We start from the raw sequence: 27,390 nt of genomic DNA, 5'->3' as shown, positions 1-27,390 counted from the left end.
GTATCAATTTAATCCCAAACTCTCCCTCTCCCTTGCAAGCCGTAACCCTAGCAGCTTAAAATACAAATCATATCCCCATGCTTAAGAGAAAAGGAGCTCAATGGCCAAAATATATATTCCATAAGACTAAGACAATTGCGACCAAAGAATAATCATGGAAGGCTTACAGCATTTTCATAAGTTTTGCTAGCAATGCTCTTATTTCATAGCAAACCAAGCACATACAAGTTTAGTATGTCAGCAAGTTTAAACTAAACAAATCACGATAAAGAGATGGATCAAACTCCTAAAACCTAATGGGAATTGAATCCACAAAATCCCCCAAAAAAGCAAGCAAACTTGAGTCCACAAAATTCCCCCAAAACCAAGCACATCTTTCTCCTTTTGATCAAGAGCACTTCTGGAGCAAATTCTGCTGCGCTAAGAGGTGTCTCACAATAAGTAATGACTCTATTGTAACAAAAAGTAATCCCTTGCCTGTCAGACAAATTGGGACACATGAAAGATAAATCAGATAAGCACCCAGAAGGAAATAGACGGCATATGAAATTCCAGACATCATTTACAAGTAATGTAACGTGTCTCCATCTAGATGCAAAGGCTCATCTGGAGCACTTTCTTCGTTGTCTATGACCGAATGCCAGTCCCTCGACCCTGCCGATGAACTTAGATCGTATAGAACTCTTGCCGACGAAAAGGAAAACTTATGGCAAACAACTTCCCAGTAACAAACGAGTCAAATATGTCTCAATTTATTCCCAACCAAACAATGACATCAATAATATAAAAAATCTAAACGTAGACAGAATCTTTGTCCAACAGTTCTATTCTTCAAAGTATATACATAATGAATAATTAATACATACATGATCTCCACATGTGAACAAGAAGAAAAAAGAAATGCCATATATACTTACATGTACCATTCATCTTGGACTTCCAAGTTTGTGATATTACCACTAAAACTAATAGAGAAATAGCTGAAACTTTCCATTAGGGTAATAAATCAGCTTGGAGCTCATTGGGAGTAGGAACAAATTTGTTAAAGATGAGAGCAGTATTACGTGTAGAAAAATGAGAGAAGTAGTACTTATTTTAAGTTGCATTTACTGGCATACCACAATTCATTTCCCCTAGTTTGCCCTGTTGCTTCACCAGCAGATGCAAATGGAATACATTACCATGGTCTTATACAATTTTACAGCCAGAAACAACTTAGCAACCCAATCCTTAGTCCAGGGTTGTGAGACAGCACAAATGCAAACATCTCAAATAACCATAGGTGGATGAATCAGATGACCCAGAACCAAGCTACTACTGAACCAACTGCCAACCCAAGAATCAGAAAAAGGACAATCACAATCCCGGCAGTCTCAGCACACTGTAATGGAACGACTTTTGGAGCAAGAATCATTAACACACTTGTAAGGTAGCCATTGGTTAACCCGAGAAGACATGTCAGCACCGTGACTGGAATCTCTGTTCGGAAGAATGTAGGACCATGCAAGCAACCGAGAAAGAGAGGATAGAACAACAGCCTCGCAATGCAGGCAGCAACAGCAACATTTGCATTATCGACAAGATAAATCGCATTTAAAGACTTACCCACCAGATCGAACACATTGTATCCAGCAATGAGAAGAATAGGATACCAGTCCTTGAATAGCAGAGACTGCACATCTTCCGTAATATATCCTGGAAATATGGAAAGCGTTACAACATAGATGAGGAAGATTCCAAAGTCAAACCATTTGACTCTTCCTATGATGTCCCACAAGGTCGATCTCCACGCAGATCCACTAATGGGGCCTTTCTCTCCTGATTCCTCATTCATGGCCTGCATTTTCAAATCTCTGTAGTATTGAATAACAGGAAGCCTGCCTGCCACGTTGTAGCAAACAAAGCATATGACCATAACTACGATACTGACACTGAAGTAGAGGTTTGCACTGCTTCTTAAACCATTGGCAGTTTGTGGGTAGATAGCTTTGGTTATAATCCTCATCACCGAAACAAGAACCCCTGCACCCACAGATTCAAAGTTCAAAAAGGACAGTGCACATGAATGTTGTGAAAAAAATTTTCATGTCATTTAAACTAAAAACAAGTACATCAAGAGCGTGAGTGGATTCTGTCAAGAGTTTTCTTTTTCTTGTCTGTTTTTTAAATGGTAATAAAACTTTGTTAAGAAAAAAGAGAACAGAACAAGAAATTACTGGAAGGGCTGCGCATGCATGTTGTGCAATTTCTTTCCATGAGTAGTGATAGTAAAATATCATTTAAACTGCAAACAAGTACATCACGAGCTTGAGTGGAATTCTGTCAAGAGTTTTGTTTTTCTTTTTCTTGTTCTTTTTTTTTGAAATGGTAACAAAACTTTATTAAGAAAAAAGAGAACAGAAAAAGAAAACACAGGAGGGGCAGAGATTGCAACATACACAACAAAGATCTAGAAACACCCCTTTGGCAGAAAGACCAGCCATCTCATTAGCATTACAGGGGGTGTGAAAAAAAGAAAATGAATATAAATTAATAAGCAAATCACCCTGACCATTCAAAAAAAAAAAGGCCTAATCTCATCGATGATATTAGAAAATCTCCATGGACCAAGGGACTCATTCCTTGCCCACGAGATTACGTTTAAGGAGTTGCCCTCAACAAGAGTGGGCAACTGCAATTTGAAAAAAAAAAAAAAAAACAGAGAGAGTGGGCAACTGCAATAAAGGGTGATAAATGACCAAAGTCCCGTAAGAAGCGCACGGACCCCTGTTTTTTTGGAATACAATAATTTTATTACGAAACATACTACAACGTACAAACAAGGGACAAAAGATGTTCCTAGGAGTAATTATCATTTTGCACTTTCTAAGGATATCTCTCATGTTGTTCTTTCTTCCCCATGAAATGAGATCAATTTTGACTTCTAATAATATCCTTCCCCAACTGCCTACACACGCATGTACGCACACACATACGTACGTAGTTAGAAAATCTCCATGGACCAAGGGACTCATTCCTTGCCCACGAGATTACGTCTAAGGAGTTCCGCTCAACAAGAGTGGGCAACCGTAATGATGGGTGATAAACGACCAAAGTCCCGTAAGGAGAGCACTGACCCCTGTTTTTTTGGAAGGAAACAATTTTATCACGAAAAATACTACAGCGTACAAACAAGGGACAAAACACGTCCCTAGGAGTAATATAATCTCCTTTCCAATTTCATCAATGATCATTCTGCACTTTCCAAGGATATCTCTCAGGCTGTAGTTAGAGAACTTATTATTTCTTCCCAATGAAATGAGATCAATTTTGACTTCTAATAATATCCTTCCCCAACTGCCTCTTTTTTTCCTTTGAAAATGTGATAATTCCTCTCCTTCCATATGTCAGATCAATGCATATTGTACCATCCTCCAAAGAACCTATCCAGCTGCTCCAAAAGGACAACTACTCCAATGCATAATGATGTTCTCAATTGATCTTTGGAGCACCCATGAGATACCGAAGCATTTGATAGTAGCCTGTCATGGTCAGTGAGAGTAGCAATGCACCTTTAGATGATCCAAAGACCCCTCCTCCTTGCATAAAACACACCAGCTGGCAAGGTGGAGCTTAAGGCGCTCACATGTGTTGATTTTTTTATTTGCAACCGTCCAAGTAAAAACCATTACCTGTGGAGGAGCAACGGATTTCCAAATCCTTACCAAACAAGAGCCTTCTTGTTCACCCAGATCAATATGTGGAAAAGAGAGCAGACGGAAAAAGAACCTTGAGCATCAGGGTCCACAATCTACGATCAGGCCTGATGGGAGAGCAATAATAGGAGCTAAGGAGACCTAATAAAGAGGAAAAGCAGTCTATTTCACTGTCCATAAGGTTTCACCTAAGCCTAATGACCCAATCCAGACTCAACCCCCCTCCTTTCCATATGGTCACAAACTCTAGTCCCTCAACCAGTCGCTAACAAGCATAGGTTTGAAAATCTATCGCACACCTGAGAGCATGGTTTTAAATTTCGGCCGAAACGTTTCGGCCGAGTACCTTGCTTTTAACCTCATTATACAGCCCACTCGCAGCAATTTGTAGAACAGATAGAACCTTGGTCTTCTTCTCTTCTAGCTCTCCATGCAATTTAGTGAAAGCAGATAGAAGCCGGTCCATAGATTCTGCCTCAGTTTCTGACCCAATAGAGCTCATTAATTCCGAACACTCCTCTTCAACTTTAACAATCTTTATTGCATATTTCTCCACTCTCAGACACAGGTCCTCATGTTTTTGTCTAACAGCATCAAAACCATCACCTTGGGCCTTTGCAATGAGGTCAGCAGCCTGTCTTTTAGCAAGAGAGAGAGTATCAGAGGAAAGGTTACTCACTGGTAATTGCAAAACTTGGGCCCACCCATGCACTGGACTGGTTGTAATATAATTTAATGGGAGAACTCTTTGCAATGCCAAAGCATATGCTTGGAGTGCTCTTACTGCAGAAGAAAGTCCACCATCCAACTCAGCTATGAGCTGAGAAATTTCCCTATCTAAATCATGGCATTGTTCTTGTGTGGGCTCCGATACAATTGTCAATGGAACACGAGCCACCACAACAGCAGATGTAAGAGATAAGGCTTCCCCCATACTACAAAGTTGTATGCAAGCTTGAACTTCTGGCATTGAACCACTCCGTAATGCATCAAGGACTCTTCCATGTTGCTCCATGCACAAGGCTGCCTCTTGGGCTTTCTCAGCCGCAAATGTTTTCGCTTGAGTGAACTCACGGGCATTTACTTCAAAGGACGTACGAGTCTTTTCTGAATTACTAGTTGCTTCAGCTACAATTGACTTGGCTGATGTCTCGTGCAGAATAAGATTTGATCTCTCTTTATCGGCATGAAATAAAGGGCTGAGACAACTTCATATTGGTTTAGGAGATTCTGAAAACCTCTGGTAGAAATCCACAGATATTAAGTTTCAGTTGGCAATAAAATTTAGCAACTTACCACATATAAAACATTTAAGTGTTATTCCGTTATACCTCGAGAACAGATTCAACAGCCGGTAAGGTAGTCAACAAAAGATCATGGTGCTCCTGACCACAATTAAAAAAGACAAATCGAGTATTAAATTAAATTTTAAAATATAACATCAACAAAGTTGCAGATACTCAACTCAACTCAACTAAGCCATTGTCCCAAACTAGTTGAAAGTTGCAGATAAAAACAACAAAACTAGAAGTTATAAAAGTAATTGCATCTGTTACTCGTCTCTATTATTTACCATGTCTTTTGTCTCGTGAGACAACCAATTACTCCAAAAGCTTTAGCTGTTGAAGAAGGTGTCATTAAATCTTTAATACTTGAACACTCCCCCTCACATGTGGGCCATCATTTTAGGGTTGGCCTACACGTGGCACATGTAGCACCTCTTTTGGGTTTGGCCTTTGCATGTGGATTTTTACCATCAAGGAGGTTTGAACCGAGGAAAATTGCTTTGATACCATGTGAAACAACCAATTAGTCCAAAAGCTTAAGCTGTTGAAGAAGGTGTTATTAAATCTTCTATACTTAACATCTCTAAAGAAAGTTGTCCAGAATTCCAGATAAATGAAAGCAGCAAATAGATATGCTTTAGAGGTCAATATTCATGTTTCCTATGGATAAACAATCAGACTGTGGATACAAGTATGCTAGCCACATGATAACAACACAGAATATAGATTAATTTATTATGAAAATTTATTACAAAAAATAGTGCAATCTTGTCAAGTTATTGTCTGGTATAGGAATTATAAATGAATGGCATGCATTACTGGTATAGTTTGATAAAATGCAAGGTTATAGCGAACTGTAAATAACACTATTTATGCACGATTGTCCAGTTTGGATGAAGCAAATGGTTATAGTAATTCAGTATCAAGTTTGAATCAAAACCATCCACTTTGTGAATAATTTTCCAAAGTAATTAGTTCTTGATATATTATGTAGTTCATTATCTACGAATAAAGTTTTAAAGCACCACTACTTGCAATGGTTCATAAAATTACAGGTGAATGTTCTATATCTGAATAACAAGACTTGTGGTTGTGATCTTTAGAATGGTACTAAATAGCAACGGAAAGCTAATGATACTGGTGAGAAAGGGGAATAGCATTTGCACTTCTTTTGTTTTGAAAATGGCACTCCTCATCTTGTCAAGAACTTTTTTTTGGTCGGTGGTTTTGATTAGAAAATTATAAAATGAAGAGGAGTGCATAATTAAAACAAGGTGTTGAATAACATGTAAGGGTAGATTAGGTATTGCTAATAGTTTAGAGGGTATTGTAGTCTTTGTACACTATTGCCCTATTAGGGGCCTATACATACATCATATTCATTAGGAGCTCCCTAGTGGAGACTCTCAACCCTAGCTCACTTCTAACATGGTATCATAGCAAAGATCCATGGAAAAGGAAGAAGAGCCATCTCAAGCATTTCAGGCCATCTATCTCTCCTCAAGTCAATCTCTCCTTACGAGTCCTTTTTTTTTATTTTGCGCTAACCCATTTTTTGGGTTTTTACACTCCCGAAAATCTCTCTCTGATCTTCTCCTAATATCTCTCTCAATCTTTTTTTCCTTTTCTTTTGCTATTTGCGCACAATGGGTTGGGTTTGCCATAACCCACCTCTCCACGAAAATTTCTCTCTCTCTCTCTCTCTCTCTCTCTCTCTCTCTCTCTCTCTCTGTGTGTGTGTGTGTGTGTGTGTGTGTGTGTGTGTGTGTGTGTGTATGGATGTCCCTTAATTGTGCACAAAAAAAAAAAACAAAAAAAACCAACTCCCCTTTGTTGCCATAAACACTCTCCCCTTTCTACCTTGCTGTGAATTCCAAATCTCCCCCATTCTCAACCCAAAATCCCCTTTTCCAAATCCAAAATCCTCAATCTTTAATCCTAAATCCTAAATCTTTCCTTTCTTTCTCTTTTGAATTCTCATTTGGGAAGAAATCTTCTTCCCAAATCCCTTTTGGCATCCCCAAATCTCCACCCAAAACCCCAAATCCTTTTTCGACCATATTTTCTCACCACCATCCCTAAACCTTCTTCCTAAAACAAGAAAAACAAAAGGATCCCTTCTTTTTCTATTATTTTCTATCTTTTCCCATTCAATTGCTCTCTTTCTTGTTCTTTTTTGTTGTAACTCCATAAATCTCTTTCTTTTCTCCTAAATTCATTCTTTTTCCCTCTCTCTTGTTCTAAATCCATACATTCCATTCTTTCTTGTTCTAAATCCCTAAATCTCCTTTCTTTTCTAAATCCATGCTCTTGTTGGGTTCTTTCTCATTCCTTCATCTCTTTCTCTATGTTTTAAATCCTCACTTTCTTTCTTTTTTGAGTCTCTTTTGAAATCCTCCTCCTTCTCTATTCCATCATAATCTTTGTTTTCTCTTTATTCTATGTCTTTTGTGTAGATATCCAAGGTGCACACCAAGTGTTTGGTCAAATGTCCGAAAGAGGTGTACTGCCTTGTTTGCCTTCTTTTCGTTGCAAGTTGAAGGCATTCGACCTTCAACTTGAGGGGGAGAGTTGTCATGTAGTTCTTCTTTTGTTGTTTTTCCCTGAGGGAGTGATCTAGTCTTGTTGTCTTCCTTGTTGCCCTTTCTTAAGGGGGAGTGTCGGTGTGTCTTCATGCCTTTTCTTGTCTTGTTGTCATCTCCGTACTCATGTAGTTTCACCCGAGGGGGAGTGTTGTTATGCTCCCTAGTTAGTCTTTGTCTTCTCGACTTTATGCCTTATCCCCTCTTTTCCGGGTGATGGCTTCCATATCCATCGTTCATTGGCTTTCTTACATGTGACGGTCTCTTCCCGCCGACCTCTCTTTTCCGAGCGATGGTGTCCCCATTGTTGGTCGGCTCCTCTTCAGGCGATTTTATTCATGCCGTCGACCTTGTCTCCAGACGATGGTTTTCCCATCGTTGGTTGGTAATCTTCTCCCTCATTTTCTTCTTATCTTCAGGCAACGATGTTCATATCGTCGACTTTGTCACAAAACAATGGTTTCCCCATCGTTGGTTGGTTATCTTATCCTTTTCTTCTTCTCTCCAAGCGATGGTTTCCCCGTCGACCTTGTCTCCGATGGTTTCCCTATCGATAGTTATCTTCTCTTAACGTTGTGTTACTCAATTGGTATTTCCACTCGTGGTGCTTCGCCATTGCTCATGTGCGCAACTTTGGTGTGCCTATTTTACTCAATGGATCGCTGCTATTTCCCTATCGAGGTGTCATCGTTCGATCCTTCGTCGTTTGTAGATGCCTTTGCCGGGCTATCATTCAATTGGAGTTTCATAGTGGTCGTTATCGTCGCTCTCGTCGTAATGCTACTTCAGGGGGGGAGCTGGTCCTTTTTTGTGGCCGCTGATCTCAACGATAGTACTCTCACGGTGGTCGTTATCTTTTGTTATGCTTTCCTTATGTATTCACCACACCAGCTTGAGGATGAGTGGTATACCAAGCCGGATATGTGTATGAGATTATGTACTTTTTGTTATTTTTAGTTGTTGTAGTTTTCTTTGTACCAAGCTGGAGTTTCATAGCACATACACTCCAGCATGAGGGGGAGAGTTGAATAACATGTAAGGGTAGATTAGGTATTGTTGATAGTTTAGAGGGTATTGTAGCCTCTATACACTATTGCCCTTGGGGCAAGGTAGATTAGGTATTGTTGATAGTTTAGAGGGTATTGTAGCCTCTGTACACTATTCCCCTATTTGGGGCCTATATATATAATATTCATTAGGAGCACTCTAGTGGAGACTCTCCGTCCTCCATTCCTCTTCTTCCTCTCTTCTAACCCTAGCTCACTTCTAACACAAGGGTGGGAGACATCATGTCCCACAAGAAAATATAAATTGTAAGCAGTCACAGACCGATAGAATAAGAAACTCTAAAGGAATCATGTACCTTAAGGATAAATGGGTCCAATAACTAGTTACAAGTGAAACTTTTTAACTGACAAAAGTTTCAGCATATCAACCCCCATAAGTAATGAATAACTGCTTAGCTTATCCACATATTTCACTCGAAATTCTTGTAAAACGGAATTGGAAAGCATTGATGTTTAGAGTGTTGAAAAGCCAAGGCATCGTATTCATATTCTCATCCATTTGGAAAGAAAAGTATCTCGCTGGCCCACATTAGGAGTCAAGTATTAATAAACAGAAACTAAAGTGAATCATGTTATCAACTACATTTATATAGAACAAAAGAAACCCACCTAAACTCAATGTTTGACAGAAGTGGCCACAAAATAAGAATATTTTAAAATACGATGCTTGGAAACTCGAAAGAAATTTCAATATTTTGTGATTTAATGTTTGCCAAAACATGAAACTCATGGTAGTTTTTTTTTAATTTATTTAAAATGACACACATAGGCACAAACTCATGGGACTCCCATTGGCGGCATTGCCTCCCAACCACCTAGGATGAGGGGTCCAATTAATCAGTTTGGCTCCACCAAAGCTTGACAGACAACTCTAATGTCTAGGAGGAAGGAGGAACATACTGGTGTTTGCAGAAAGATAGGGATATTTATTTATGAAAATGCCCTTTCTTTCAATTAGTCCATATTTTGTGCCTATGTGTGAGACGGTTACAGCATTTGGGGTCAACTTTAAGCCCCTTAAATGCATGAGATGGGGACATGAGTGCACTATTATGCTTAATTGGTTGATCGACGACAAGATTAGATGTTTAATCAATTTTCTTGTAAATAGTCCAGTAGGAACATGATTTATAAAATCAGTTGATGAATCTATTAATAAAGGATGGGGAAGAAAAAGTAGCAGAGGTTATCACTATTAACTTACCAACTTCTCCAAAAGCTTAAGCTTTTGGAGAAGTTGGTAAGTTAACATGGTACCAGATCCAAAGCTCTTGAGTTCAAACCTCTCGTATAGCAAAAATCCACATGCGATGGTCGGCCCAAAGTGGGACCACATTTGCCATGTGTTTGCCAAATGGGCCACACGTGCGGGGAGTTACGGGGCAAATGCCTGGGTTCAAACCTCCTTGATAGCGAAATCCACATGCGATAGGCCAACCCAAAAGAAAGAGGGGCCACACATGAGGGGAGGGTGGAGTTACGGGGGTTGGGGGGTTACGGTAGGGGGGATTGGAGTTACAGTGCATAGAAGCAGGGTACTGTGGGTAGAAGGGCTTGTCGTAAGGGTACGATGGATGGAGTTGGCTTTGGGTGGAGTAGGAAGAAGATGGGTTGGAGGCAGAGGCGATAGATGGATTTGGCTTTGGGTGGAGATGGAGGAGATGGAGGCTGACGATTGTCCTTAGGGATCGGAAACCCTAGGGCTCTGATACCATGTTAACTTAGCAACTTCTCCAACAACTTAAGCTTTTGGAGAAGTTGGTAAGATTGTTGGTATCATAGCCAAAGCTCACGAGTTCAAACCTCCCGGATAGGAAAAATCCACATGCGATGGTCGGCCCAAAGTGGGACCTATGTCACAAATATCTCCGATATTTTCAAAATATAGCGTTTTTATCGCAACATTTTGACAAAACGACAAAATCCGGAACTAATCCCAAGATTTTGAAAATATAACGATATTTTCGTTTTTCTCATAAAATTTCCCGATAATATCGTGATATTATCCCGATATTTTTACGATATTTTTATTTTATATTTTTCTTCAATTTAATATTTTTTATGTATTTTTTAAATAATTTTATTTTTACCTTTTTTTCCCGATATAAACTCGAAAATAATAATTTTTTTTAATATATCCTGAGATTTTCCTTTGCCGAGAAATTCCCGAGAATGACATTTGTGACATAGAGTGGGACCACATGTGCCACGTGTTTGCCAAGTGGGCCACACGTGTGGGGGAGTGTTAAAGTATAAAAGATAAATAACGCCCTTCTCCAACAGCTTAAGCTTTTGGAGAAGTTAGTAAGTTAACAATAACAAATAACCATTCTGAATATGTTAGTATAGGGAAGACATTGATGGAAAGAGAAATTATTAGAATTCCAAGTGTTGTTCACTGCATAGATTTGATTTAAGAGCATCATCAAATTGAAAGGATATGCATTGACAATTTAGAAGGCTAAGAAAGCAACTGAGTTCATTTATGAGCATCCATAGGTTCTTAACTTAATGAGAACCTATGTAAAGAATCAGGAGCTTCTTTGTCCTATGATAACATGGTTTTCCACAACCTAGCTAAGTAACATTACAGAACTTATACAAGAATAAATCGGCTGACATTGCATTATTTTCCATTGGAAGCATTTACTCACAATTCTTATGTCAAAATGGTCACGGGCACAAAAGCACGTAGTATTGTGTTATTAGATAGGTTATGTTGGCTACAGGTTGTGATGTAGGACGGTTTAGGGAAACCAGGCTCAAATCTGATGAATTTAGTCACAGCAGTGAAGATGAGGAGTAAAAGCTAAGTTTTAGGGGTCTAGCGAAGGGATGTGGGATCAAAGAATATGGTACTGGGACTATAGAATTGATCAGGTAGACTTATCAAACTGATTTGGGGGACTGTTGGGACTGGTTTTGGTGGACTGTGATGATGATGAGTAGGGACAACCGGACTAGTATAGTTTGCAGGGAAGTCAATAGGATTGGTTGTAATGTTCGATAGAAGGGGGAAAAAAGTAATGGTGACCGATGGGATGGGGAAAAGATTGGATAGATTTGGTTGAGGATTAAAGGCTGCAGATCTGATCTAGGACTGTTCTGGAATTTCATGGCAGAGCAAGAAAGGGCACAGCCAAGGGGACTAGTGTATCGGTTTTCTTGAATATTAAGGGACATTTGACTTTTCCTCAGCAAGAACTCTGCTATTAATGATTTCAAATCTCTTCAAGCCATATTCTTCTTCAACTGCTTCATATTTCTTCCTCCCCATTTGCCTTTGGAATGACCAATTTGATGTATATTCCACTTCTTGTCATCATTTGCACTTGTGCTTCCAATAAATGTCAAACGGAGCCATAGCTTAGTTAAATTTCAGAGAAATGATAAATGTATCGGTTAACTTACCAACTTCTCCAAAAGCTTAAGCTGTTGGAGAAAGGAGTTATTTATCTTTTATACTTTAACACTCCCCCGCACGTGTGGTCCACTTGGCAAACATGTGGCACATGTGGTCCCACTTTGGGCCGATCATCGCATGTGGATTTTTGCTCTCCGGGAGGTTTGAATGAGAGACCTTCGGCTCTGATACCATGTTAACTTACCAACTTCTCCAAAAGCTCAAGCTGTTGGAGAAAGGCGTTATTTATCTTTTATACTGTAACAGTATCTTATGTTTTTTGTCATCGAAATATTCTATATCCTGGCCAAGTATGTTGACAGTCTGGTTTTAAGGGGGGCACAGTTCACTGACACCAAAAAAGTGAAGTCTTCAACCAACTCCGGTGGTGAACGTAGGGATATGATATCAAATCATCAACTTCTTTTTCATTTTCATTTTTTTTTTTTTTTTTTTGGAGTGTGCATGTGTGCTGGGGGAGGGGGGGGGTTCCATATTTCTCGTGGACCACTCATTGCTGTCCGTGCCTTAATATTTCTACACTGTATTGCCTACTATGCTTGAACATCTCCAGATTATGAGCAGCTTATGACATCTTGGTTAGTCTCAAATACAGATGCCGGCTCGTTAAAGAAAGGGTTTCCTGAAAAATAATTTGCAGTTCTGTGGCTGCTTTCACTTTTTGAAAAGCAGTCGGAGTACTCTGTCTCCCAATACCATTGTTCTCATCGATGCTTACAGTTCCTAACCTAGATTAGGCTTTGGCTACAATCCAGAATATTTCGGATAAAAGTATCGATAAAACACCCAATAATAGTATAAAAAGGAAACTCCCAGTCCCAGACCATGAAGTCGCTGCTGTAGCAGCAAAAATAATGGTTTAATTAATTGCATGAAACATGAGGATCATATTCTCTGGCCAACGAAGACTAGTAAGTTCCTAACCAATCAGATTAAAAACAAGGAGTCTTGAACACCAAATCTGAATGTACAAAATATTGAATGAAAGTAAGAAAAAAAGTTACAACCACGAAATACTAAAAATTCTTAATTTGAGAAAGTCAATAAATCAAAGTATATGAAAGTGGCGACAGAATATATCTACCATTTGAGAACATTTTGCTCGAAAATGACTTATCCAAATGGATTCACACAAAAAGACAATAAATGATCTTAAATCCATTAAAGGGTTCCACCAATAAAAAATATATAGATGGGACATAATTATATATTACCAAGCATCCCATTATGTGCTGAAGCTCCTCTGAAGGCTCCCCTTCGTATGCATTCACATCAACAAGAGTAGGGTGCACTATAGACCAAGGAGATAGCTTGGCTAACATCAAGAGCAAGCCCTCCAATTGTTTTCTAACCACTTGCTCAGGATGAGAAGTTAGTCGGGCAAATAGCTGGGGTGTAATTTCATGCAGAAGAGAACAACAGAGGCAATATATAATTAAACTATTATTTCTTAATGAGGAGTTCTAAAATGAAGGGCACCCTTGCAAAAAAAGGGATGAAAGGGCGCCCCCATTGGTTGTAAATCACTGAAGTGCATTAAATGGGATGAAAAGTCAAAGAACATTAAATGCATTTTGATGATTTACAACCCGCAGGGGCGCCCTTTCATCCCTTTTTTGCAAGGGCGCACTTCATTTTAGAACTCCTCTTTCTTAATTCGATGCTCTATGTTGGAATATGTAACTTGCCTAAGGGCATTTAGGACTTTGTACATTCCTTTATGTTTTAGTATAAAGATATGAGTCAGGGGGAGATAACCCTAACTCATTTATTTTCTCTGTCTAAACTTTCGTCTAACATGGTATCAGAGCCTTAGGGTTTTCTGATCCCTAGGGTTCTCTAGTAGCCTCCATCTTCTCCGCCACCCCCCGCCGCGAAACCCAACTCTGGGGCAAGTTTCATCGGAGGCAGACCGACACACCATCTTTTTCCTCCTGAGGAGGAGCCGTTCTCTCCGAGCCGAAGGCAGCCCTCCCTCCCTCCCGCCCGCCCCGTTTCTCTTCCCCTGCGCAAAGCTCCCGGTTCTGTACCCCTGCGCAGCAACCCCCCACAGATTTTCTACCTACGGCGGAAATTATTTTCCAAGAACAAGGATTTGCACCCCCCCCCCCCCCCCCTAAAATTTTTCAGGAAAATATTTTCTCCCCAGCTTAGAAGACTTTTTCCAGGACCGAAGATTTGCCCCCACAAAATCACTTTCCTGGAAATAAGTTTCCAGGGCTGTGTTTCACCTCGCATCAGAATTTTTTTTTTTTTCAGCACCCAATTCCTAGGTTTGCTGGTAAGCCTCACACCCCAAGTTTTTCAACCCACAACATTTTTCCGTCTCTTCCTTTCATCCCTTGGTAAACCCTACCACTCTTTTCTCCCTGTTATTATGTGTTAGATCTTCATCTCTTACATTACTTTGATTCTTGTTTATCTTTGCGGCTCCCCTCTGTGTCTCATGGCTTCCCTCTTGTCAAGCTTCGTCGATGCCCGTCATTCTTGGAGCCGCGTCTAGCTTTCTTGGCCTATCCTAGTTTGCCCACTTATTCTGTTATCTCCTGTTATTCGTCTTGGTTGGGATTGTCTGTTTCTTTCTTGCTTGTTGTTATGGAGGAGGTGCTTGACAATCCTTCCACAGGAGTGGCTCCTGGTGTTCATCCGACACCCTCTTTGGCGTCTTCTTCGTCATCATCTCTCTCTGTGGATGGATTATTCCCACATATCACTATTGTTAAGTTGGATGGGGCAAACTATGTTACTTGGAAAGCAGCCGTCGAGAAGTATCTTATTGCCCGTGGGAAAGCCCACGTCATTCGTCGTGATCCTCCTCCTACGACGGATCCCACCTTTGATCGATGGGAACAGGGGGATGCTCTTGTTTGCAACCCTTCTGTGGCAGAGTATGGCCCCTCACGTCTCTGGGCCCTTGATGCTTTTGCCTACTGCGAAACGGATATGGGATCAGGTTACTCTTCTTTACTCTGGAGTGGCAAACATTAGTCAGATCTGCTCTACCTATTCTGAGTGGATGCGTTTCCGCCGTGGTGAGCTTCCTCTTGCCACCTATTACAGCCAATTCGTTGGCCTCTGTCAGCAGCTTAATGTTTACATGCCGCTTACCACGGATCTCACAGAGCCTACCCGTCAGAGGGATCAGATCCGTGTTGTGCAGTGCCTTGAGAGTTTGGGTCAGAGTACATGCATCTTCGTCAGCAAATTATCGGTTCTGGCGCTATTCCTTCCCTTACTGAGGTTTACTCCAGGGTCCAGCAGTGCTCTCCTGGTGATCCAGCGATATCTGTTCCTATTGATGGTTCTGCTCTCGCGATCTATAATGGCATTACTCGCCCGCCTCGTGGTGGAGCCTCCTCTGGTCGTGGCCGTGGTCGTACCGGCCGTGGTCGTACCGGCCGTGGTGGTGGTCGTTCTGGTGGTGGTCGTGGCCGTTCTTTTTGCACTCACTGTCAGCGCGAGGGACGTTATATTGACCATTGCTATACCCTGCATCCCGAGCTTCGTCAGGCACGCTCAGCTCACATGGGTGCTACTACTGCTTCGGTTTCAGATTGCACTCCCTCTGCTTCTGTTCTTGCACCAGCTGATTCCACCTATACATTATTCCGTGCCGATTATGAGGAGTTCTAGCGTCTGCGGCTCAGTTCTCGTCCTTCCTCTGCAAGTTTCGCCCAGCCGAGTAGTTCACCCACTACCCTTCTATCTAGCTCAGGGTCATGGATCATTGACTCTGGGGCATCCAATCACCTGACTGGTAACTCTTCTCAGCTTCATTCTTTTCGCTCTTTCTCATCTCCCTCTCAGTCTATCACCCTTGCTGATGGGTCCACTACACCTATCACTGGTGTTGGTCATATCTCCCCTCATCCTGCTCTTACCTTATCTTCTGTTTTATATGTCCCAAAATCACCATTTAGTTTACTTTAAGTTAGCCAAATTACTAAATCTCTTCATTGTTCTGTCTCATTTTTCCCATCTTACTGTTTGTTTCAGGATCTCTCGACTGGGAAGACGATTGGAACGGGTCGTGAGGTAGATGGACTCTATCGTCTTGACTGTCGGCCGCCTACTGTCTTACATAGCTCTTTGGATACATTTCAGTGGCATTGTCGCCTGGGGCATCCTTCACTTCAGCAGCTGCAGCAGACTTCTCTGGATCCCGGACCTTTTTCTAGTTTTCAGTGCGAGTCCTATGAACTCGGGAAGCACCGTCGTGTGTCGTTTCCGTCCCGGATCATTAGTCGAGTGTCTAGTCCTTTTGAATTAGTCCATTCTGATGTATGGGGACCCTCTAGGGTCGCGTCTAGTACTGGCTTTCGGTATTTTATTGTGTTTATTGATGACTTCTCACGCATGACCTGGTTATATTTACTTAAGAGTCGATTCGACGTGTTCTTTGCTTTTCGCACATTTCATTCTGAAATTAAGAATCAATATAATTTCAATATTAAATGTCTTCGTACTGACAATGCTAGAGAATATTTTTCTGATACTAATGGCTTTCAATCCTATCTCTCCCAACATGGGATTTTACATCAGTCTTCATGTGCGTACACCTCTCAACAGAATGGTGTTGCTGAGAGGAAACTTCGTTATTTGCTTGAAGTAGGTCGCACTCTTCTTTTTCAGATGAGTGTTCCTAAGGCATACTGGAGTGATGCCCTTCTCACGGCGTGTTTCTTAGCAAATCGCCTTCCTTCCTCTGTCTTAGAGGGTGCCTCTTCTTTCGAGATTTTATCTCCTAGTAAGGAACAGTTTCCTCTGACACCTCGTGTATTTGGATGCGTTTGTTTTGTTCATCACCTTGGACCTGGCCGTGACAAACTCGATCCCCGGTCTGAGCGTTGTGTCTTTCTGGGGTATTCTCGTACGCAGAAAGGCTATCGTTGCTTTAGCCCTCATTTGCGTCGCTGGTTTGTCTCAGCCGATGTTACATTCTTTGAGTCTGAGGCATTCTTACAACATGGCGCGGCATCTTTCACCCCTTCTCTCGAGTCTGAGGTCTCCCTTCCCTTACCAGATATACCTGCTTCTCTTCCGTCATCTCCTATTTCCGTGCGGCCAGCTTCTGCAGCTTCTACTTCTTCTGCCACGTTGGAGAAGCCAGCTCCACCTAAAATTACACAGCAGTATCAGCAGCGCCAAGTTACAGATAGGTCTCTTCTACCTCCTTTCGCACAATCATCTTCTAAGCCGATGATCCCTCTCTCCCGCTCTCAGGTATCTTCTCTTCCGCCTTCCTCTGTTGTTTCTGATTCTCCTATTGCATCTCGTATGAGATCCCGTTCCACTGCACATCCTATTTCGAATTTTGTTTCTTATGATAAGCTCACCAGTACCTTCCAGAGCTTTGTTTCCTCCTTGTCTTCTATCTCTTTACCACAGTCAGTGGCTGAGGCTCTTGACCATCCTGGCTGGCGTGATGCTATGAACCTAGAAATGGGCGCTCTTCATAGTAATGATACATGGGATCTGGTTTTCCCTACCAGCTGGTGCCCATCCTATTGGTTGTCGGTAGGTTTTCTCGATCAAATACCTCCCTGATGGTACTGTCGAGCGCTTACAAGCACGGTTAGTCGCGAAAGGATACACTCAGACTTTTAGTGTTGACTACACTGAGACATTCAGTCCCGTTGCGAAAATTCCCTCTGTCCGTGTGCTCCTGTCTCTTGCTGTTAATCATAGCTGGCCCCTTCATTAGCTGGATGTGAAGAATGCCTTCCTCCATGGCAACCTAACTGAGGAGGTGTATATGGAGCAACCACCAGGATTTGTTGCTCAGGGGGAGACTTCCTCCTACGTGTGTCGCCTACGCAAGTCACTATATGGCCCCAAACAATCTCCGCGTGCGTGGTTTGGGAGATTCAGTGAGGCAGTCATGCGCTTTGGCATGAAATAATTCGCAGTGGATCACTGAGTCTTCAGTTATCACTCTTCAGCTGGGTGTATTTTGTTGATAGTTTATGTAGATGACATAATCATCACAGGGAGCAATTCACAAGGTATACAACGTTTGAAAACCTTCTTGCAAAAGGAATTCTCTACTAAGGATTTGGGTCAGCTCAGGTATTTCTTAGGGATAGAGGTTGCTCGTTCCTCTAGAGGCTTGTTCCTATCACAGAGAAAGTATGTCTTGGACTTGCTAAAAGAAACATGCAATCTTGGAGTTAAACCAGCTTCTGCACCCATGGATCCTAATGTGAAACTCGTTCCAGAAGAAGGAGAGTTGTTGCAGGATCTTGGCAGGTATCGCAGGCTTGTCGGTAAACTTATATATCTCACGGTTACTCGGCCAGATATTTCATATGCTGTTGGAGTTGTCAGTCAGGATATGAGCTCTCCACGTACTTCTCACTGGGCTGCGGTGACACAGATTCTTAAGTATTTGAAAGGGGCTCCAGGGAAGGGATTGATGTTCAAAAGACATTGCCATATGAAAGTTGAAGGCTTCTCTGATTCAGATTGGGCTGGATCCCCAGCAGATAGACGGTCCACCACTGGGTATTGTACATTTGTAGGTGGCAATCTTGTTTCATGGAAAAGTCAGAAGCAGGATGTTATAGCTAAGTCCAGTGCAGAGGCTGAATACAAGGCAATGGCACAGACAAGCACGAAACTTATTTGGCTACGTTCACTTCTTTCTGAAATTGGCTTCATTTCATCTTCTCCTTCGCAGCTTTATTGCGACAACAAAGCTGCAATATACATTGCCAACAATCCAGTCTTCCATGAGCGCACCAAGCATATTGAAGTGGATTGTCATTTTATCCGTCAAAGAATCCAGAAAAGAGAGATTTGCACTGTGTTTACTCGGTCAGGGGACCAATTAGCTGATATGTTTACAAAGTCCTTAAATAAGTCAAAATTGAATGATATATGTAACAAGCTAAGAATGTATGATATCTACATTCCAGCTTGAGGGGGAGTGTTGGAATATGTAACTTGCCTAAGGGCATTTAGGACTTTGTACATTCCTTTATGTTTTAGTATAAAGATATGAGTCAAGGGGAGATAACCCTAACTCATTTATTTATCTGTCTAAACTTTCGTCTAACACTCTAGAACAGCAACAAACTGAAGTATAACTGCCAATGCAGTAGAGGAACTGTTAGAAGACTCGGTTCAAGTGTATCTCTTAACTCCACTCCATAGTTCAAAAGAATATGCAGAACATATAATGTCGCCCTGAGAGTGGAATTTCCAGCCTTCTGCTTCACAAAATCAGCATGGCCGCTAGCCGAGAGACTTCTATGATGATTGGAGGAGGAATGCGTGAGGAATTTCATATAACCATGAGCAGCGTGTCCAAAAAGCGAAACTCTTCTTTTCCTTAACGACCACCAAATATCAACCAATTCATTAACTAAAGACAAAATTTCATCTTTCTCTATGTCAGCCTCAACATAGAGGAAACACATCTGTAATTGAGATTTTAGTGTAGTGTAGGCAGATTCACCATCAGTGTTTTCCACTCCGGGTGCCCCAGCCACAGCTTGAATGAGACACACTACTTGCTGGACCAAAGACGTCAGAGGTCTCGTGTTTCAAATGCTCACCAGAATAAGGCCAAATGATATGGTTTTGATTATTCTTTTGGAAAAAATTTGCAATTATTGTTTGGACTCTTGATATCTCTTCTTCGGTCTGTCCGACTGAATCTCTAGAAGAAGAGCGGGAGACAAAGAGTATGACTGTAGAACAGAATCTGGTGTGGAAAGAGAGCCTCTTGCTTGACTATAACACTAAAAGGCATAAGACAGCCATGACTTACCCATACTGGGACAAAGAACAGTAGACACTTTGGTAGCTGTACCCACAATTTCCTCGAGAATAAGACTATAATTTGCCTCAGACGTGAAGCTCTCATCATTGCATGTTTTGGATTCCAAAAAATCCACACTTATCTTGGAAAGAATACTTTCCAAATTTCTGTTTGAATACTCTTGTTTCAACCAGCTCGATAGTTTCAAGCATGCCTTGGCCTTCAGCAATTTATCAGATTCAGAGAGTATCATTGTTGGAGACAGCATAAAAGGGCCCACCAATGACCACAGATTTTTCAAAGCTTCTTCATGATTATTATCTGCATAATTTAGCAGGATATTCTCATACTGCATATTTGTAATAAGAAAATCAGTGTGCTTTCCCTCATGATGTGACAGGAGATCATTTTTTAGAAAATCACTCAAACGATGTGCCATTATGAAATTTGTCTGCTTACGAGCTAATCTGATCAGCTTCTGACAGAGTTGCAGAGTAATTGGTGAGGTTGGAATCGCATTACGATAAACTCGCAATATCTTTAACCATGAACTACAATCTTGGTGAACACTATTAATTGGAGCCTGCAAAACTTGATGTAGTGAACCCAATATTGATGAAAGTTTTGATTCATCTTGGTTGTTCAGATCACAACCTTCTTCAAAAGCAAAGATACAATGAAGCTGAGTGGCATATGCAGCTACCTCAGTCAACCCATAAAGGGAAACAACAGAGAGAGCTTCCTCAAGCATCAACTTGGCCTTTTCTATTTCAGGCACTGTATCTACCTTAGCATTCCTTTTAAGCATTGCCTGCAAAAGCTGTTCACTCCTCTGTAAGGCCATTTTAGGATCAAGTGTAAGCTCATTGCTACTTTTAGGTGTCAAATCAAGAAAGCTCCATGATGCTTGGATATATCCTTCATCAAAGCGTGCTAAGGCATGAATTGCATTTATTTCATTGCCTGCAGTAGTTAGAGCACCAGTATAACTCTTCCCGGCATGCTTACCACGAAGGGCCTGTAGTTCTAATGAGCAGCAGCCTTTTCATACTGCCCTTGGGCCTGATATACAAGTCCTGGCATCCATGAAAAAGCCCCCAAGCTCACCATATCCCCGGAAATAATATGACCGTCCTCCACAAACAATGACGAAAATGCCATCGCCGCCCACTTTTGAAGACCAACCAAAGCCTCAGGTTCGTGACTCCGGCACAAGGCCAAGGCTGCATGCCTAAGGATCCTCAAGACATCTCTAGAATATCTTGCTCTAATATTATGGAGATTCTCAGCTATTTGTGTCCGGGGTTTGTCCTTAAAAGCCGATGCTAATAAATGACAGAGGTCGTGTAAGCGTAATAAGCAGTAATGAATGGTTGCGGCGTGAGAATGAAGAGCTAAACCAGCATTCATCATGGGCTCACAAATGCGAGAAAACCACTCTTCACAGACCTTCTTGTTAGCCCGAAAGAACAAGGAACTCTGTCGGGTTGCGGCCGGTAAAACACAAGACCCATCATAAGCATTATACACATTTTTCTTCAGAGCCTCGACAAAATGCAACAATAAATGCATTGGTCATAAGTGAGCACTAGATGAACCAATATTTAAATTCCCTTCACTTTGTTCAGTATCTAGCTGCAATACATGTGCTACGTCTAAAAGCATGCACTCCAAAGCTGCGAAAGTCTGGGTGGGCCCACCAAGGTTTGTTCGAAGACGAACAGATATACAATGCCTTGCTGCTTCATGTATGGACCACCAAGCAGCAGCCACATTGTTTACTGAGCAAATTTCATCCATCATAATTCCATCCACTTTTACATCCATCCATAGGCCATCTGGACCAAGGTTTCCTAGCTCTTCTAGTTGACTTGGAACAAAGTCGTCCTTCGTACCATGGCAGCTAAAAACTGAGCGTTGGATCCAAGATGAAAGGGGAACTTTCCACCTCTGTGAAATGTAACTCAAAATAGAAACAAGTTGCTGAGAGTGAAGCTTCCGAGGCAGCTGCTTGAGAGCAAATACTTGCTTCCAGTGCAAATAAGGTATATTTCTCAAACTAATAACACCACGATCCTCAAAAGCACCACATGTGTAAATTGTAACTGGCAATACACTGGAAAGCACCCTCACAAATGCATTTTTAATACTAATATCTGGATCACCGAGTTTTTCAAGGACAATTTCAGCCACAGAGTAGAAGTGCCCCGGATAAACAAGTCTTGCTTGTAGTAGTAGTTCCTAAGTTGATGCGACATGTGACCTCACTTTCAAGTCTCCATCAGATGCTGCATCGAGAACTGAGAAAAGCAAGCTACTGCTAATACTAGCACACTCACATATATCACAAATATAATCTTTTTGTTTCACATCCTTATGCATAGTTATGATGGACCCACAGAAACTACAGAGCCACTCTAGGGCTTCGAGTTTAACTGTGAGAGAAGAAGAAACCTGGAGAGCTCTAACAATGTAAACACTGTACTTCCTTAAAAACTCCATTATAACAACGGAATACTCATTCTTAAAATCAAGCCAGCCTTGATGCTTGCTATCAATTTCAATAGAAACTGTTTTCCAAGAACTTTTACCTATGCCCCACTTGCTTAAGTATTCAACTTCACTGAGCTTGTGTAATGCCCTCAGAACATGAATTTGCAACTCCACACATTCTTGAACGGGGAAATCAAAAGGATTCAGTTTTTCACAAACAAAAGATGCGAGTTTTACTGATCTCTCATAATGGGAAGTGGAAATGTCTATCTGGTTCAGCAAATTTCCACCAGTACCCAAACACACACAAGCTAACAAGACTTTTAAATCAAATTTAATCAGAGCAAGCAACTAAAGTTCTGAGCATCCTTGGCCACCAACTGAATACACATCTGATTCACCAGATATCACACTAGAGACCCGAATACTGTCATGACCAACCCCATTAACACGATCCCTAAATTTTCCAAGCATGCCCCTTAATAACTGCAGCTCCTCAATTAACAAATCCATGGCCTGTCCAACAACTTCATTACACCGATGCTGAAGCAAGAATAGATAAGTGGCAGTGAGAGACCCTGTCACAAGGTGATTTGGATGCAAACGCAGCTGAGATAAAGGCGAATCAAATTGCAGTATCTTCTGAACAGACGATGGGAGGAGACAGAGCTTTTGTAGGGACAACAGTTGCAGATTTGTTTTTAGCATTCTATGCACCTGAAAGGATGGAATGTCCTCCCTCGAGCTTTGAAACAATATATCAACGGCCGCAGGATAATAGGTCGAAAAACTTTCACACATTACTTCAGCCAATAAAATCAAGCATCTCCATGATTCTCTTATCCATTTTGACCACCCGAATTTCTTGCCAACCATAGAAAGGCATGCCAACAATTGAGGGAGCATCCTGGCAAGGGGTTCACGGATTTGATCAAGTAGATTCATTTCTAGCATACCATAATCTGTGACCTGCAAAACTGTCAGAAAACATGAGAGTAAAGCAAGCAACCGTCGGAACTGTTGTGGGGTCCCAACACTTCCATCCTGAAGTAGAACCTCCATGTCACCCAGAAACATTGACAGCAAACCCAGTGAAAACTGCAAGTTAATCAACCAGTGTTTCTGGAAATGCAAAAAACTATCCATTATAGTGGACCTATCCGATTCCGAAAGGTCTGGTACCAATGCCCATCCGAGAAGTAGGTCAACAATGTCAACAAAATGAGGCTGAAAGCACCGACTAAACTTGAAAGAAATTAAAGTCAAAAGACCTAGAAGTTGATGGAGTAGGGTCAAGGAGGTTCTCTCATCCTCAAGAAGTTCCTGGCATGCTTTGAGGATTGGCAAAACATATCGCTCAATTCCACCTGTATCTCCAATATTAAGAAATTCCCGGAGGCCTTCCAATGCCAATTCAACCGTCCCATTTCCAGCACTAACATCCCTAAGAAGGGGCAAAGCCCAACCAATTAATCGATCGACCAGACCCCCTGCTATAACATGATTCTGTCGCACATTTGCTGCCAAAGGGCTGGAACACACTACAGAACACAGAGAACCATATGCAGTTGCTGCCAACTGCCTTACCGAGTAGGACCTGCAAGCAATTTCAACAATGACATGAATTCATTTTAAGCAGTTTTCGTACGGAGCACGGCGTAACTAACTGTGCTTGAAGGAAAGTTTCCTCTCACATACTATTGCACAACTTAAGGGTGCATTTCATAACTTCCTCATGAATAAATAAGCCTAAATTATGATTAAATAACACCAACTCTAACAGCTTAAGCTTTTCGAGCAACTGGTTTTTCACATAGTATGAGAGCTATTGCCTCACGACATGTCCTGGGTTCAAAACCCAACAACTACCTGATATTAAAAATCCATGTGTACGGCCAACTCTAAAGTGGAGCCACATGTGAGGGTGGTGTTGAATCATAAATGACTAAAAAACACCAACTCTAACAGCTTAAGCTTTTCGAGCAATTGGTTTTTTCACATGGTATGAGAGCTATTGCCTCACGACATGTCCTGTGTTCAAAACCCAACAACTCCTTGATATTAAAAATCCATGTGTACGGCCAACTCTAAAGAGGAGCCACATGTGAGGGTGGTGTTGAAGCAAAAATGATTCAATAACACCAACTCTAACAGCATAAGCTTTTGGAGTAATTGGTTGTTTCATATGGTATAAGACCTATTCCCTCACGACAGGTCCTAGGTTCAAAACCCAACAACTCCTTGATATTAAAAATCTATATGTATGGTCAACCTAAAAGAGAGGCCACATGTGCCAAGTGTATGGCCAACCCAAAAAAGAGGGGCCGCACGTGAGGGGGGAGTGGTGAAGTATAAATGATGACTTTAACAGCTTGAGCTTTTGGAGTAATTGGTTTCATCTCATCTAAACCATTGAATTAACAGAGTTAGGGTTATGAGTCCTACACGAAAATAGTAATCACAGTCTCAAGTGAATTAAAGAGTTAGGGTTAGGGTTATTAGTCCTACACCAAAATAGAAATCATTCTTTCAGAGCCTTGCTCTAAGCATATGATGTCGTTATCTTTTCTTTCCATTGCATAGACACTATATTCTACTTTTGAATTTTCCAATTTTTTGTAACAAAGGCTTAATCGTGGCTTTAAAGGTCAAATTTCACATATTTTTCAATTAAGAAAGAGTAGAATAGAGAGAATTAGAGAATTAAAAAAAGAGAGATAGATAGAGAGGGAGGAGGTTTCTTACTTGTCAGAGACAAGTTGGGAAAATCCCTGAGAGAGGAAAGAGGAGGAGTGGGTTGAGAGAGTTACCCTATACAGTATTAAACCGTAATTTTGAGATAATATAGTGAGTTATTTGATAAAACATCAATAACTCTCTCATTTTAAGTGCCAAAGTGGGAAAATTTCTACCATTCGGAGGTCGTCAAATTCTCTTTCCATAGAAAAAAATCCCATCAAAAAATTCAATGGGTTGAGAGAGTTTTGGTCTCTTTACCCTAAACATTATTAAACCATAATTTTGAGATAATGTAGGGAGTTATTTGATAAAACATCAATAACTTTCTCATTTTAAGTGCCAAACAGGTGAAATTTCTACCATTCTGAGGTCGTTAAATTCTCTTTCCACAGAAAAAAAAAACATCCTAAAACATTCAATGGGTTGAGAGAGTTATGGCCTCTTTACCCTAAATAGTATTAAACCGTAATTTTGAGATAATGTAGGGAGTTATTTGATAAAACATCAATAACTCTCTCATTTTAAGTGCCAAAGTGGAGAAATTTCTACCATTTGGAGGTCGTCAAATTCTCTTTCCACAGAAAAAACATCTAAAAAAATTCAATGGGTTGAGAGAGTTATGGCCTCTTTACCCTAGACAGTATTAAACCGTAATTTTGAGATAATATAGTTAGTTATTTGATAAGACATCAGTAACTCTCTCATTTTAAGTGCTAAAGTGGAAAATTTTCTACCATTCGGAGGTCGTCAAATTCTCTTTCCATAGAAAAAACTTCATCAAAAAATTCAATGGGTTGAGAGAGTTATGGTCTCTTTACCCTAAACATTATTAAACCGTAATTTTGAGATATTATAGAGTTTTTCCTTAATTTTTTGTCACCCATTAGTTTATAGGACAACCCCTTTTCAAAAATTTTGCTTTGGTTTTGGTTGCAAAAGGGTGGCCATTTGGAAAAAAGTTTAATGAAAATTAACTAAAAGAAATTTTTCGCCCCTTAAGTTACCTTGGACAATCCCCTATTCATGTATATGTTGTATTTTAACTAAATGAGGGATATTTTCAAATAAAACTCTTCATGGGAGACATTACAGGGATAATGCGCCCCCCTTTCTGCTCTAGTGTAAAAACTGGCTGCCTTACAGGATATTTCACTCCCCTTTCGCACTACAATTCTAATTCGGCTCGTCTTATTAGGCATTTTTGCTAGAATTTTGATGAAATTTTGCAAGGACATAGTTGGGACCCTAACCTATCCTAGGGTGAAATTTGTCCCCTAATTCCTTGATTTGAAGGGTTTTCTATTTACACAAAGAGGTTCAGGGCACGGTCAAAATGGGGTGTCTACAGCGGGATAACGCTCCTTCGAAAGAACAACCCAAACATAACCGCCGACATCAAATACCACTTCTTGCCGATGTAAATCAACTGCGCTTTTATATTTTGCATTGCTCTTCTCAATCTGAAGTCGTACTTGTTCGTTCATTGATTTGATATGATTGGCCACTTCTTCTGCTTTCGCATGTATCTTCTGCTGATTAGGGATAAGGGCAACATCAAGTACAATAGTCGGATTAGTGCCATATACTACCTCGAATGCACTACGGTTGGTTGTTCTATTTGGCGAGCTGCTGTACGCAAACTCTGCCTGAGGAAGTACGGAATCCCAATGCTTTGGTTTGTCTCCAACTAAGCAATGTAACAAATTGCCTAGGCTTCGATTGACTACTTCAGCCTGGTCATCCGTTTGAGGATGATATGCACTGCTGAAACACAACTTAGTTCCCATGAGCATCCAAAGAGTCCTCCAAAAATGGCTAATAAACTTCGGGTCTCGTTCTGAAGTGATTGATTTGGGAACTCCATGAAGACGAACTACCTCCTTGAAATATAAATTCGCCACGTTGGATGCATCCATGGTCTTGCGGCACGCGTTGAAATGTGCCATCTTTGAGAATCTATCGACTACGACCATGATGGAATCAACTCCTCTTTGTGTGCGAATAAGACCAAGAACGAAATCCATACTCACGTCTAACCACAGAGCAGTAGGCACGGGAAGAGGAGTGTAAAGCCCGGCATTAGTAACTACACGCTTCGACTTTTGGCAAACATAACACCTCTCAACGAACCTGGTGACACCACGATGCAACTTAGGCCAAAAGAAATGGGAATCAATCATAGCGTAGCTTTTGTCGTGTCCAAAATGTCCCATACCATGACGCTCGACGATAATCTTCTCATGTAGAGAGCAATCATGAACACATAATCGAACACCCTTGAAGAGAAATCCATCATGGATGTGATAATCATCTCTTTTTCCTGCTAGTGTCTCCATGTA

General features: G+C 41.0%; 2 pseudogenes; both read right to left on the bottom strand.

Annotated features, from left to right (window-relative positions):
- Positions 1-1,291: 1,291 nt before the first annotated feature.
- Positions 1,292-2,041, bottom strand: LOC143861684 (equilibrative nucleotide transporter 1 pseudogene; annotated as a pseudogene).
- Positions 2,042-3,776: 1,735 nt separating this feature from the next.
- Positions 3,777-27,387, bottom strand: LOC143861683 (uncharacterized; annotated as a pseudogene).
- Between the last annotated feature and the right edge of the window lie 3 nt (positions 27,388-27,390).

The sequence above is a fragment of the Tasmannia lanceolata genome, unplaced genomic scaffold (assembly GCF_043159265.1).
Source record: "Tasmannia lanceolata isolate RefF3 unplaced genomic scaffold, GAP_Taslan_0.1 ptg000037l, whole genome shotgun sequence".
Classification (NCBI taxonomy): Eukaryota; Viridiplantae; Streptophyta; class Magnoliopsida; order Canellales; family Winteraceae; genus Tasmannia; species Tasmannia lanceolata.
The sequence above is the reverse complement of the archived record's forward strand: the minus strand, read 5'-3'. Positions and strand labels throughout refer to the sequence as shown.